This window comes from Papio anubis, chromosome 16 (genome assembly GCF_008728515.1).
Source record: "Papio anubis isolate 15944 chromosome 16, Panubis1.0, whole genome shotgun sequence".
In the NCBI taxonomy this organism is placed as follows: Eukaryota; Metazoa; Chordata; class Mammalia; order Primates; family Cercopithecidae; genus Papio; species Papio anubis.
In genome coordinates this window covers 44,814,168-44,829,948 of record NC_044991.1, presented here as the reverse complement: position 1 = coordinate 44,829,948, position 15,781 = coordinate 44,814,168, and the positions used below count along the sequence as shown (strand labels likewise).

Below are 15,781 nucleotides of genomic sequence, written 5' to 3'. Positions count from 1 at the left end.
CATTATAATTAATGGTGAAAGACTGGATGCCTTCCCCTAAGATCAGGAACAAGACAAGGATATCCACTCTTAGTACCTAGTCACGAATATACTGTACAATCTAACCAGACAATTAGACAAAAAGAGAGAGAGAGAGAGAACGAACGAACAAACATCTAGATTGGAAAGGAATAAGTAAAACTGTTTCAAGATAACATGATCCTGTATACAGAAAATTCTAAAGACTCTACTAAAAAAAATTAGAATTAATAAGTTTAGTAAGGTTGCAGGATATAAGATTAATATGCAAAAATCAATTGGATTTTTATATATTAGCAATAAACAATCTGAAAATGAAATCAAGAAAATCTCACAATAACATCAAAAACAAAAAATACAAATACATTTTTTAAAAGAAGTATAAGACTTGTATGCTAAAAACTATAAAACACATTGAAAAAATTTTTAATTCAATACCTAAACACATGGAAAAACATTCTATGTACATGGACCAGAAGACTTACTGTTGTTACAATGCAATACTCCCCAAATCAATCTAATTCAAAATAATCCTTTATCAAATCCTAGCTACTTTTTTGGCAGAAACTGACAGGCTGATCCTAAAATTCATATGGAAATGCAAGAGACCCAGAATAACCAAAACAATGTTGAAAAGAACAGAACCAAAGGACTTACACTTCTAGGTTTTATAACTTTCTGCAAAAGTAAAGTAATCAAGACAGTGTAATATAGACAAATAGCTAACGATAGATATATAAATTGATATAATAGAACTGAGAATCCAGAAATAATATACCCTTATACTTACAATCAACTCAACAAGGTTGCCACAACAATTCAATAAAGAATTTTTTTTTTTTTTGGTTTCTCTTTTGTTTTTTTTTTGAGATGGAGTCTTGCTCCGTGGCCCAGGCTGGAGTGCAGTGGCGTGATCTCCCGCTCACTGCAAGCTCCACCTCCCGGGTTCACACCATTCTCCTGCCTCAGCCTTTCGAGTAGCTGGGACTACAGGCACCCACCACCATACCCGGCTAATTTTTTGTATTTTTAGTAGAGACAGGGGTTTCACCATGTTAGCCAGGATGGTCTCGATCTCCTGACCTTGTGATCGACCCGCCTCGGCCTCCAAAAGTGCTGGGATTACAGGCATGAGCCACCGCGCCTGGCCAGAAGATACAGTCTTTTCAATAAATGGTACTGGGACAATTAGATATCCATATGTAAGAAAATGAAGTTGGACCCCTATCTTACATTATGTATGAAAGTTAACTCAAAGTGGACCAAAGGCCTATATGTAATAGCTAAAACTACGTAACTCTTCAAAGAAAATATAACAACGAATGTTCATAACCTTAGGTAACAAAATAGTTTTAGATTTGACACCAAAAACACAACCAACCAAAGAAAAACCTAGGCAAACAGGACTTCGTCAAAATGTAAAACTTTTATTTCAAAGGACACCATAAAAAAAATAGGGAAAAAAAACAAAATGGAAGAAAAAAATTGCAACCCATGTATCTAATAAGGAGTTTATATCCAGAATACATATTTTTTAAAAAATTCTACAACTCTAAAATAAAAAGATGACACAATTTAAAAATGGGAAAAGAATATGAATTAACATTTCTCCAAATAAGATACATAAATCAACAGCAAGCACACGAAAAGATGTGCATGCCATTGCACTCCAGCCTGGGCAACAAAGTGAGACCCTGTCTCTAAAAAATAAATAGGTAAAAACCAATTCTAAAAACAGAAAAATGTGGCCAGGCATGGTAGCTCACACCTGTAATCCCAGCACTTTGGGAGGCCGAGGCAGGCAGATCACTTGAGGCCAGGAGTTCGAAACCAGCCTGGCCAACATGGTGAGACCCTGTCTCTAATAACAATACAAAAATTAGCTGGGCATGGTGGTGGGCACCTGTAATCCCAGCTATTCGGGAGGCTGAGGCTCAAGAATCGCTTGAACCCAGGAGGCAGAGGTTGCAGTGAGCCAAGATCATGCACCACCGCACTCCAGCCTGGGTGACACAGTGAAACTCCGTCTCAAAAAAAAGAAAAAGAAAAATGTTCAACATCTTTTGTGATCAGGAAAAGGCAAATCAAAACCCACAACAAAATACTACTTCAAACCCACAAGGATGGCCACAATTATACAGATAACAACACATGTTGGCAAGTATGTACGGACATGCAAGTAAGCAAAATAATATGGCCCACAACCAGAGGAAATATCAAATAATAACAACAAACGTAGAAATTACATCAACGATCAAACTAGCAAGCAATTTTAATGTTAGCTAACAACGTTAATGTTAGCTAACAATTTTAAACTAGATTATATAAACACACTCTATACGTTCAGGTAGGTATATGAAAGTATTAGCAAAAGAAGGAAAGAAAAAAAAACTATAAAAATTTTTGACCAGGCACAGCAGCTCACACCTGTAATCCCAGCACTTTGGGAGGCCAAGGCAGGAGGATCACAACGTCAGGCATTCGAGACTAGCCTGGTAAACATGGTGAAATCCCATCTCTACTAAAAATACAAAAATTAGCTGGGTGTGGTGGTGCTCACCTGTAATCCCAGCTACTCAGGAGGCTGAGGCAGGAGAATCACTTGAACCCGGGAGGTGGAGGTTGCAGTAAGCTGAGATCATGCCACTGCACTCCAGCCTGGGTGACAGAGCGAGACGCCGTCTCAAAAAAAAAAAAAAAGATTAAAATTTTTAGAGATGAAACAAACAATAATTTAAGGTAAAGGCATTTGAAAATGGTTAACAGTAAATTTGGCACTGCAGAAGAAAATAGCAATAAACATAATAATATAGCAATAGAAATTATCCAAATTAAATGACAAAGTGAAAAAAGGAAAAAGAAGAAAAAGGAGGAGGAGAAGAAAGGAAAAAAACAGTACTGGAGAAGAATGGGAAATACCGAATGATCCAACATGCATGTAACTGGAGTCCCAAATGAAAGTAGAAAAGTGGATGAACAGTAAAAATATTAGCCAAAAATTATCCAAACTTAATAAACACTATAAACATACAAATCCAAGAAGCTCAACAATCCCCAAATAAAAGAAATATGAATAAAAATACATCAGAGTACATCATAATCAAAATGCTGAAAACCAGTAATAAAATCTTAACAGCAACAAGAGCAAAAAGACACATGCGAAAATGAACAAAAATATTAAAGCAGATTTCTGGTCAGAAACAATGCAAGACAGAAGACAATGGAGTAATCTCTTTAAAGAACTAAGAGAGGAAACAAACTAAAAACTGAGAAAACTACAAAATGTCTTCATAAAGGCAAAATAAAGACTTCTTCAGGCACACAAAAATTGGGATAATTTTTCACCAGCAAACCTACACTATAAGTAATGTTAAAGGATATTCTACAGATCAAACAAAAAAGATACCACATGTAAATCTGGGATATGCAAAAGAATGAAAATGATTAATACTCTAAATAAGTGGGAAGATATAAATAACTTGTATCTCATTTTCAAAGTGCTTCAAATGATAATTGTTTAAAGCAAAAATAGTAACAGTGTACCATGGGGTTTATAACATATACAAGTGCAAACTATAGGGCACAAGTAGCACAAAGATTGTGAGGAATGAATGAAGTGTATTGTTACAAGCTTCTGACATTACACATGAAGGTCTATAATATTAATATAATTTGAAAGTAGATTGTGATAATCCAAAAGTGTATTTTGCAAATGGTAGGGCAACTACTAAAAAATAAAAGAAGTGTAGAGCTAATAGAATAAAAGTGGAGGAAAAAATGGTTCATTTTTTTAAAATCCTCAAAAGATAGCATAAGAAGAAGAAATAAGAACAAAGTAGAGATGAAAGGAATAGAAAATAACAAGATGATCACTTTATATGCAGCCGTATCAACAATTACATTAAATTCAGCTGGGCACAATGGCTCACACCTGTAATCCCAGCACTTCAGGAGGACAAGGCAGGGGGATCACGAGGTCAGGAGTTCAAGACCAGCCTGGCCAACATGGTGAAACCTCGTCTCTACTAAAAATACAAAAATTAGCTGGGCATGGTGGTGGGCACCTGTAATCCCAGCTACTCTGGAGGCTGAGGCAGGAGAATCACTTGAAACCAGAAGGCAGAGGTTACAGTGAGCCGACATAGCACCACTGCACTCCAGCTTGGTCAATGAAAGCGAAACTCTGTCTCAAAGAAAAAAAAAAAATTACATTATATTCAAATTGTCTAAGGACTTGAATTAGAGGTTCATTGACTGTCAGAAAACTTTACAAGAAACTGTCCTTAATTGTAAAAGCACAGATAGCTAAAAGTAAAAGCATATTAGAAGATATTACCAGAAATATATCAAAACATCCCTTCTCTCATTGCTCATATTAGTGATGTCTCACTCTTCTTTTACATTCCTAATCCGTCTGGCTTGATGTTGATAAATTTTATTAATCTTTTAAAGAACTAACCTAACTATTGATTTAGTTGACTTTCTGTTTTCTATTTCATTGATTTCTACTCTCATCTTTAACTGTTTTTTCTTTTTGCATACTTTGGATGACATTCTTCTCTTTTTCTAGTTTCTTAAAATGATAGGTTAAATAACTGATTTCAGATCTCCCTTCTTTTCTAGCAAGCACTGAATGCTACAAATTTCTTCAGAATGAGGAACATCATCCCTCTTGAATATACGTGCAAAAATCCTTAACAAAATATTAACAAATGTAATTCAGCAATATATGAAAAGAACAATAGATTAGAGCCAAGTGAGATACATCCCAATAATACAAGACTAGTCCAACATTAGAAAATCAATTAACAGACTAGGAAAAATCACATGATCATATCAATAATTAATGCAAAAACAACCTAAAAATAATTCAGTATCCATTCACGATGTTAAAAACTCTCAGAAATCTAGGAATAGAAGAGAATTTCCTTAATTAACTTAAAAATGATAATACATCATAATCAAGTAGCATTTATTCCAGAAATGCAAGGCTGATTTAACAGTTAAAAAAAATTGCCTTCCATTCCAAGATGTCTGAATAGGAACAGCTCCAGTGTGTAGCTCCCAACATGACCAACACAGAAGATGGGTGATTTTTGCATTTCCAACTGAGGTACCTGGTTCATGTCACTGAGACTGGTTGGACGGTGGGTGGAGGCCACGGAGGGTGAGCCAAAGCAGGGTGAGGCATCGCCTCACCCAGGAAGCACAAGGAGTCAGGGGATTTCCCTTTCCTAGCTAAGGGAAGCCATGACAGACTACACCTGGAAAAACGGGACACTCCTGACCAAATACTGTGCTTTTCCCACAGTCTTAGCAACTGGCAGACCAGGAGATTCTCTCCCATGCCTGGCTTGGTGGGTCCCACACCCATGGAGCCTTGCTCACTGCTAGCACAGCAGTCTGAGATCAATCTGCAAGGCTGCAGTCTGGCGCGGGGAGGGGCATCTGCCATTGCTGAGGCTTGAGTAGGTAAACGAAGTGACTGGGAAGCTTGAACTGGGCGGAGACCACAACAGCTTAGCAAGGCCTACTACCTCTATAGACCCCACCTCTGTGGGAAGGGCATGGCTGAACAAAAGGCAGCAGAAACTTCTGCAGACTTAAATGTCCCTGTCTGACAGCTCTGAAGAGAGCAGTGGTTCTCCCAGCATGGCACTTGAGCTCTGAGAACAGACAGACTGCCTCCTCAAGTGAGTCCCTGAGCCACGTGTAGCCTAACTGGGAGACATCTCCCAGTAGGGGCTGAAAGACACCTCATACAGGTGGGTGCCTTCTGAGACGTAGCTTCCAGAGAAAGGATCAGGCAGCCATATTTGCCATTCTGCAGTATTTGCTGTTCTACAGCCTCAACTGGTGATACCCAGGCAAACAGGGTCTGGAGTGGACCTCTAGCAAATTCCAACAGACCTGCAGCTGAGGCACATGACCGTTAGAAGGAAAACTAACAAACAGAAAGAAATAGCATCAACATCAACAAAAAGGACATCCACACCAAAATCCCATCTGTAGGTCACCAACATCAAAGACCAAAGGTAGATAAAACCACAAAGATGAGGAGAAACCAGAGCAGAAAAACTGAACATTCTAAAAACCAGAGCAACTCTTCTCCTCCAAAGGATCACAGCTCCTTGCCAGCAACGGAACAAAGCTGGATGGACAATGACTTTGAGGAACTGACAGAAGTAGGCTTCAGAAGGTTGGTAATAACAAACTTCTCTGAGCTAAAGGAGCATATTCTAACCCATCGCAAGAAGCTAAAAACCTTAAAAAAAAGTTAGATGAATGGCTAACTAGAATAAACAGTGTAGAAAAGACCTTACATAACCTGAGGAAGCTGAAAACCATGGCATAAGAATGTCGTGACACATGCACGAGCTTCAACAGCTGATTCGATCAAGTGGAAAAAAGGATATCACTGACTGAAGATCAAATTAATGAAATAAAGTGAGAAGACAAGAATAGAGAAAAAAGAGTAAAAAGAAACAAACAAAGCCTCCAAGAAATAGGGGACAATGTGAAAAGACCAAGTCTACATTTGATTGGTGTACCTGAAAGTGACAGGGAGAATGGAACCAACTTGGAAAACACTCTTCAGGAAAACACTCAACTATCCTGAAGATACCCTGAAGATCCACGAAAACTTTCCAACCTCGCAAGGTAGGCCAACATTCAAATTCAGGAAATATAAAGAACACCACAAAGATACTCCTCGAGAAGAGCAACTTCAAGACACACAATTGTCAGATTCACCAAGGTTGAAATGAAGGAAAAAATATTAAGGGCAGCCAGAGAGAAAGGTCAGGTTACCCAAAAAGGGAAGCCCATCAGACTAAAAGCGGGTCTCTCAGCAGAAACCCTATAAGCCAGAAGAGAGTGGGGGCCAATATTCAACATTCTTAATGAAAATAATTTTCAACCCAGAATTTCGTATCCAGCCAAACTAAGCTTCATAAGCGAAGGAGAAATAAAATCCTTTACAGACAAGCAAATGCTGAGAGATTCTGTCACCACCAGGCCTGCCTTACAAGAGCTCCTGAAGGAAGCATTAAGCATGGAAAGGAACAACCGGCACCAGCCACTGCAAAAACATGCCAAATTGTAAAAACTATCAATGCTATGAAGAAACTGTATCAATTAATAGGCAAAATAACCAGCTAACATCATGATGACAGGATCAAATTCACACGTCACAATATTAACCTTAAATGTAAATGGGCTAAATGCCCCAGTTAAAAGACACAGACTGGCAAACTGGATAAAGAGTCAAGACCCATCAGTGTGCTGTATTCAGGAGACCCATCTCACATGCAGAGACACACATAGGCTCAAAATAAAGGGATGGTGGAAGATCTACCAAGCAAACAGAAAGCAAAAAAAAAAGCAGGGATTGCAGTCCTAGTCTCTAATAAACAGGCTTTAAACCAACAAAGATCAAAAGAGACAAAGAAAGCCATTGCATAAAGGTAAAGGGATCAATTCAACAAGCAGAGCTAACTATCGTAAATATATATGCACCAAATACAGGAGCACCCAGATTCATAAAGCAAGTCCTGAGAGATCTCAAAAGATATTTAGACTCCCACACAATAACAATGGAAGACTTTAACATCCCACTGTCAATATTAGACAGATCAATGAGACAGAAGGTTAACAAGGATATCCAGGACTTAAACTTAGTTCTGCACCAAGCAGACCTAATAGACACCTAAAGAACTCTCCACCCCAAATCAACAGAATACACATTCTTCTCAGCACCACATCACACTTATTCTAAAATTGACCACATAATTGGAAGTAAAGGACTCCTCAGCAAATGTAAAAGAACAGAAATCACAACAAACTGTCTCTCAGACCACAGTGCAATCAAATTAGAACTCAGGATTAAGAAACTCACTCAAAACCACACAACTACATGGAAATTGAACAACCTGCTCCTGAATGACTACTGAGCAAATAACGAAATGAAGGCAGAAATAAAGATGTTCTTTGAAACCAATGAGAACAAAGACATAACGTACTAGAATCTCTGGTGACCCATTTAAAGTAGTATGTAGAGGGAAATTTATAACACTAAATGCCCACAAGAGAAAGCAGGAAAAATCTAAAATCGACACCCTAACATCACAATTAAAAGAACTAGAGAAGCAAGAGCAAACAAATTCAAAAACTATCAGAAGGCAAGAAATAACTAAGATGAGAGCAGAATTGAAGGAGATAGAGACACAAAAAAACCTTCAAAAAAAAAAACAGTGAATCCAGGAGCTGGTTTTTTGAAAAGATCAACAAAATAGACCGCTAGCGAGACTAATAAAGAAGAAAAAAGAGAAGAATCAAATAGATGCAACAAAAAATGACAAAGGGGATATCACCACTGACCCCACAAAAATACAAACTACCATCAGAGAATACTATAAACAACTCTATGCAAATAAACTAGAAAACCTAGAAGAAATGGATAAATTCCTGGACACATATACCCTCCCAAGACTAAACCGGGAAGAAGTTTAATCTCTGAACAGAACAATAAGAGGCTCTGAAATTGAGGCAATAATTAATAGCCTATCAACCAAAAAAAGCCCAGGACCAGATGGATTCACAGCCGAATTCTACCAGAGGTACAAAGAGGAGCTGGTACCATTCCTTCTGAAACTATTCCGATCAACAGAAAAAGAGGGAATCCTCCCTAACTCATTTTATGAGGCCAGCATCATCCTGATTGACCAAAGCGTGGTAGAGACACAACAGAAAAAGAGAATCTTAGATCAATAACCTTGATGAACATCGATGCAAAAATCCTCAACGAAATACTGGCAAAGCAAATCCAGCAGCACATCAAAAAGCTTATCCATCACGATCAAGTGGGCTTCATCCCTGGGATGCAAGGCTGGTTCAACATATGCAAATCAATAAACATAATCCATCACATAAATAGAACCAACAACAAAAACCACATGATTATCTCAATATCTCAATCGATGCAGAAAAGGCCTTTGACAAAATCCAACAGCCCTTCATGCTAAAATCTCTCAATAAACGAAGTATTGATGGAACGTATCTCAAAATAATAAGAGCTATTTATGACAAACTCACAGTCAATATTATACTGAATGGGCAACTGGAAGCATTCCCTTTGAAACCTGGCACGAGACAAGGATGCCCTCTCTCACCACTCCTATTCAACATAGTGTTGGAAGTTCTGGCCAGGGCAATCAGGCAAGAGAAAAAAATTAAGGGTATTCAATTAGGAAAAGAAGAAGTCAAATTGTTCCTGTTTGCAGATAACATGATTGTATATTTAGAAAACCCGATCATCTCAGTACAAAATCTCCTTAAGCTGATAAGCAACATCAGCAAAGTCTCAGGATACAGAATCAATGTGCAAAAATCACAAGCATTCCTATACACCAATGACAGACAAATAGAGAGCAAAATCATGAGTGAACTCCCATTCTCCATTGCTACAAAGAGAATAAAATACCTAGGAATCCAACTTACAAGGGATGTGAAGGACCTCTTCAAGGAGAACTACAAACCACTGCTTAACGAAATAAAAGAGGACACAGACAAATCGAAGAACATTCCATGCTCATGGATAGGAAGAATCAATATCATGAAAAATGGCCTTACTGCCCAAGGTAATTCACAGAGTCAATGCCATCCCCATCAAGCTACCAATGACTTTCTTCACAGAATTGGAAAAAACTACTTTAGAGTTCATATGGAACTGAAAAAGAGCCCACATTGCCAAGACAATCTTAAGCAAAAAGAATAAAGCTGGAGGCATCACACTATCTGACTTCAAACTATACTATAAGGCTACAGTAACGAAAACAGCATGGTACTGGTACCAAAACAGAGATATAGACCAATGGAACAGAACAGAGCCCTCAGAAATAATACCACACATCTACAGCCATCTGATCTTTGACAAACCTGACAAAAACAAGAAATGGGGAAAGGATTCCCTTTTTAAAAAATGTTGCTGGGAAAACTGGGTAGCCACATGTAGAAAGCTGAAACTGGATCCCTTCCGTACACCTTATACAAAAATTAATTCAAGATGGATTAAAGACTTAAATGTTAGACCTAAAACTATAAAAACCCTAGAAGAAAACCTAGGCAATACTATTCAGGACATAGGCATGGGCAAGGACTTCATGACTAAAACACCAAAAGCAATGGTACCAAAAGCCAAAATTGACAAATGGGATCTAATTAAACTAAAAAGCTTCTGCACAGCAAAAGAAACTACCATCAGAGCGAACAGGCCAACTACAAAATGGGAGAAAATTTTTTCAATCTACCCATCCGACAAAGGGCTTATATCCAGAATCTACAAAGAACTTAAACAAATTTACAAGAAAAAAACAACTCCATCAAGAAGTGAGCAAAGGCTATGAACAGACACTTCTCAAAAGAAGACATTTTTGCAGCCAACAGACACATGAAAAAATGCTCATCATCTCTAACCATCAGAGAAATGCAAATCGAAACCACAAGGAGATAGCATCTCACACCAATTAGAACACAAGCTAGAGAGGATGTGGAGAAACAGGAACACTTTTACACTGTTGGTGGGAAGGTAGATTAGTTCAACTACTGTGGAAGACAGTGTGGCGATTCCTCAAGGATCTAGAACTAGAAAGACCATTTGACCCAGTGATCCCATTACTGGGTATATACCCAAAGGATTATAAATAATGCTACTATAAAGACACCTGCACACGTACGTTTATTTTGGCACTATTCACAGTAGCAAAGACTTGGAACCAGCCCAAATGTCCATCAATGATAGACTGAATTAAGAAAATGTGGCACATATACACCATGGAATTCTATGCAGCCATAAAAAAGACTGAGTTCATCCAGGGACATGGATGAAGCTGGAAACCATCATTCTCACAAACTATGACAGGGACAGAAAACCAAACACACCATTTTCTCACTCATAGGTGGGAACTGAACAATGAAACACTTGGACACAGGGCGGTGAACATCACACATCAGAGCCTGTCAGGTGGTGGGGGACTAGGGGAGGGATAGCATTAGGATAAATATCTAATGTAAATGACGAGTTGATGGGTGCAGCAAACCAACATGGCACATGTATACCTATGTCACAAACCTGCATGTTGTGCACATGTACTATAGATCTTAAAGTGTAATTTTTAAAAAAATCAATGTAATTCACCATATTAAGAGAAAAAGGGAAAAACCATATGATCATCTCAGTAGATACAGATAAAGAGGCTAATTAAATCCAACATCCATTCATGATTTTAAAAAAGAAAAAAAAGATCCTGGAAAACAAGGAATAGAAGGGTACTTTCTCAACCACATAAAAACTTATTTATGAAAAACAAACAGTTATTCCTATATCTGTTTGTCTATATTTTAAAAACAAGCTAAGTGAATCACTGAGTTAGTAAGCTCATAGGCTACAAGATAATATATAAACAAAAACTTTTTCTATATGGTAGCAACAAACTATTGGAAATTAAATGTTTTTAATACCGATTATCATAGCAGCAAAACATGAAATACTTGGGAATAAACATAATATATACAAGATCTGTACGCTGGAAACCACAAAATAATCTTGAGAGATACTTTTTAAATCTCAATAAATGGAAATAAAAACTATGTTCATGAACTGGAAAATTCAGTATTATTAAATTGATCAACAGGTTCAACACAATATAAATTCCGATATTAATATAATCCCAATATAAATTCCAACAGTCTTTCTCTTCTTGTAAAGGTTGACAAGTCAGTTTTAAAATACTTATGTAAACGCAGAGAAACCAGGATAGCAAAGAAATCTCTGGAAAAGAAATGTAGGGACTCACGTTGCCTGATTTCAAGATTTCAAGAGTGTGTTATTGACATAAATTTACATATATAGATGAAAGAGATGGAATAGAGTCCAGAAATAGACACACAGAGAAATGGTCAATTTTCGCTAAAGGTGGCAAGGCAATTCAATGGAAAAAGAATAATATTTTCAAGAAATTGTACTAGAAAAATATACAAAGGAAATAAAAGACATTTACCTCACACTAGAATTCAGGAAAAATTCTTTTTGAAAAGGACCATACACCTACATGTAGGGGTTAAAACTATAAACACTGTAAAAGAAAAAATAGGATAAAGTATTGTGACCTTACATTAGGCAAGGATTTCTTACACAGAAAAACATAAATTATACAAGAAAAAAATAATTGAATTTTATTAATTACTTTTTTACTGTTAAAAAGCAATTATTAAGAAAAAGCAAGCCATTATACATATACATAAATATGTGTATGTATACGCACACATACATATATACATAGGTTAGTACAAAAACATGTATTTCCTTGCTCTGTCAGCTGAGAGGCCCCATAAACAATGATACTCCAATGAGCACACCTAGCACCCAAGCCTTGGATTCTAATACTGTTCTCCAATAAGGTAAAAGTATTACTTGGAGAAATGGATGATTCTAGGACTGAGGCAAGAAATGTACAAGGTAAGCCTGGCCAGGTGTAGTGGCTCACGCCTGTAATCCCAACACTCTGGGAGGCCCAGGCAGGAGAATCACTTGAGCTCAGGAGTTCCAGACCAGCCTGGGAAACACAGTGAAACCCCATCTTTTAAAAAAAAAAAAAAATACAAAAATTAACCAGGCGTGATGGCAGGCACCTGTAGTCCCAGCTACTGAGAGGCTGAGGTGGGAGGATGGCTTGAGCCTGGGAGGCTGAGGTTGCAATGAGCTGTGATCATGCCACTGCACTCCACCAGCCTGGGCAACAGAGTGAGACACTCTCAAAAGAAAAAAAAAAGAAATAAGCCTGGAGCATCTTATACTACCGGAAAGTAAGGAAGTGTTCAAAAATTTAAAAAAAGAACTCACAATGATGGGGATATACCAAAGGGCCACAAGGGCCAACTGAAAGAGCTCCCAATGGCCAAAGCAGAAACAATTTGAGCAACAAAATAAATAAAGCAGTATTAGACTACAACTAAAAGGATAAAATATCCATGAGTCCATACTGATATAGATTCATTGCTGAATGAATGAATAAATAAATAGGAGGAAAAAGAAAATTTTTGCAAAAGAATTCCAAAAATATTAGCTATTCCATGCTCAAAAAGGTGAAGCATAATTCTCCATTCCTTAAGTGTGAGGTATGTATACTGACTTCTTTCTGAAGAATACAGTAAATGTGTAGGGCGAATAAAGAATACCTTTACTGTGGAAAAACCCAGCAAACACTACACTGTGTAAGGCATGTGACAGAAGTCAACATCAACAGCAATAAGTCATGGTCATAATATGTACCCTTGATATCATATGACGAGAATGAAAATTTATCTCTAAGCCCTTCCACCTAAAACCCCATAACCCCATTGTAATCATGACAAAAATATCATACAAATCTTAATTGAGGGACACTCCACAAAACACTGGACTAGTACTCCTCAAAAAGGTTATGGTCACAAAAAACAAGGAAAGTCTGAGAAACTGTCACAGCCAAGAGAATCCTAGAAACATGACAATTAAAAATGTAATGTGGTATCCTGGATGGAATCCTGGAGGAGAAAAAAGACATTAGGCAAAAACTAAGAAAATATGAATGAAGTATGGATGTCAGTTAATAATGTATCACCATAGGTTCATTAATTACGACAAATGTACCTGCTAATTAAGATGCTAATTAGGGAAACTGGATATTAGCATATGAGAATTCTCTAAACCAGAGGTCCCCAACCTTTTTGGCACCACTGAAACCAGTTTCATGGAAGACAATTTTTCCATGGATGGGTGGGGAATGGTTTTAGAATGAAACTATTCCACCGCAGATCATCAAGAATTAGATTCTCATAAAGAGCATGCAACCTAGGTCCCTCATATGCGCAGTTCACAATAGGGCTCCTGCTGCTATGAGAATCTAATGCCACTGCTGATCTGACAGGAAGCAGAGCTCAGGCGGTAATGCTCACTCACCCACCACTCACCTCCTACTGTGTGGCCCAGTTCCTAACAGGCCACAGACTGATACCGGTTCGGGACCCTGGGGTTACGAATCCCCGCTCTAAAATATCTTCACAATTGTTTTGTAAATCTTTAAACTGTTATAAAATAAGTTTATTAAAGAAAAATGGGGCCAGGCACAGTGGCTCATGCCTGTAATCCCAGCACTTTGGGAGGCTGAGGCAGGTGGATCACCTGAGGTCAGGAGTTCAAGACCAGCCTGGTCAACACGGTAAAACCCCGTCTCTACTAAAAATACAAAAAGCAGCTGGGCATGGTGGCATGCATCTGTAATCCCAGCTACTCTGGAGGCTGAGACCAGAGAATTGCTTGAACTCGGAATGTGGAGGTTGCAGTGACCTGAGATCACGCCACTGCACTCCAGCCTGGGAGATAAAGTGAGACTCCATCTCAGAAAAAGAAAAATGGGCCAGGCACGGTGACTCACACCTAATCCCAACACTCTAGGAAGCCGAGGGGGGCAGACAGCTTGAATCCAGCAGTTCAAGACCAGTCTGAGAAAAATGATTGAAACTCAGTCTCTACAAAAAAAAAAATATATATATATATATACACAAAAATTTGCCAAGCATGGTGGTACAAGCATGTAGTCCCAGCTACCCTGGAGGCTGAGGTGGGAGGATCGATTGAGCCTGGGAGGTGGAGGCTGCAGTGAGCCATGATCATGCCACCACTCTCCAGCTTGGGAAACACAACAAGACCCTGTCTCAAAAAAATGAAAATAAATAAGTTTTATTAAAGAAAAATCAAACCACAGTCTGGAAGAAAGATTTTATAAAACATATTATCTCTTAAAGGACTTCTATCCAGAATTTATTTTTAAAAATCCATACAATGCAGTAAGACAATCCAAAGTTTTTAAGGGGCAGTTTTACACAGATTGCAAATAACACATGAAAACACACTTAGCATCATTAGCCATAAAGTGTCTCTTATTGACCAAACTCTACTCAAATTCCCCTGAACTATTTTTCAACTGGGCTAGACTTTTGGACTTCCATGTTTATCTCTGCACTGTTCAATTTTAATAAGAATCTTGCTAAATCAGTCTGACAAGATACTCCCACCCCTGATATCTGGTCATCCTCAATATTTAATCAGATTCCTCATTCTCCACTATCCCCCAAGTGACATCTCACCACTGTGGTCTGTCTCCAGCAAGAATTCTGTTAGGTCGATGTCGATTTAGCCAGAATCTCCCCTTACCTGTGATGTTTCCTCTTGGTAATCTTCCATCCACTGACACTCACCCAGCTTTTTAGCTATAAATTGTCACTTGTCTATGCTGTATTCAGAATTGAGCCCAATCTCTCTTCCTCACTGGAAAATCCCATAGCAGTTGATATGGTCTGGATGTTTTGTCTCCTTCCAATCTCATGCTGAAATGGGACCTCCAATGTTGGAGGTGGGCCTAGTAGGAGGTATCTGGGTCATGGGGCCGGATCCTTCATAAATGGCTTGGTGCTCTTCTTACAGCAATTAGTTAGTTTTCACTGTATGAGTCCATGTGAGATCTGGTTGTTTAAAACAGCCTGCCACCTCTTCCCTCTCTTTCTTGCTGCCTCTCTCACCATGTGATATACCAACTCCTCCTTTGTCTCCCACCATTATTTTAAACTTCCTGAGGTCTCACCAGAAGCTGAGCTGATGACAGATGCTTGTACAGCCTGCAGAGCCAAGAGCCAAATAAACCTCTTTTCTTTATAAATTATCCAGCCTCAG

General features: G+C 38.2%; 1 protein-coding gene across 14 annotated transcripts in view; it reads right to left on the bottom strand.

Moving 5' to 3' along the window:
• The window catches only part of TASP1 (taspase 1), a 260,524-nt gene that overhangs the window by 205,478 nt on the left and 39,265 nt on the right, over positions 1-15,781 (bottom strand). The window contains exon 1 of one of the 14 annotated variants that reach the window (XM_021921245.2): positions 12,075-12,195. The exons of the other annotated variants lie outside the window; for them this stretch is intronic. The gene's annotated coding sequence lies outside the window, so the exon portion shown is untranslated. Of the gene's footprint in view, positions 1-12,074; positions 12,196-15,781 lie in introns of those variants that run through there. 14 annotated transcript variants of the gene reach the window in all.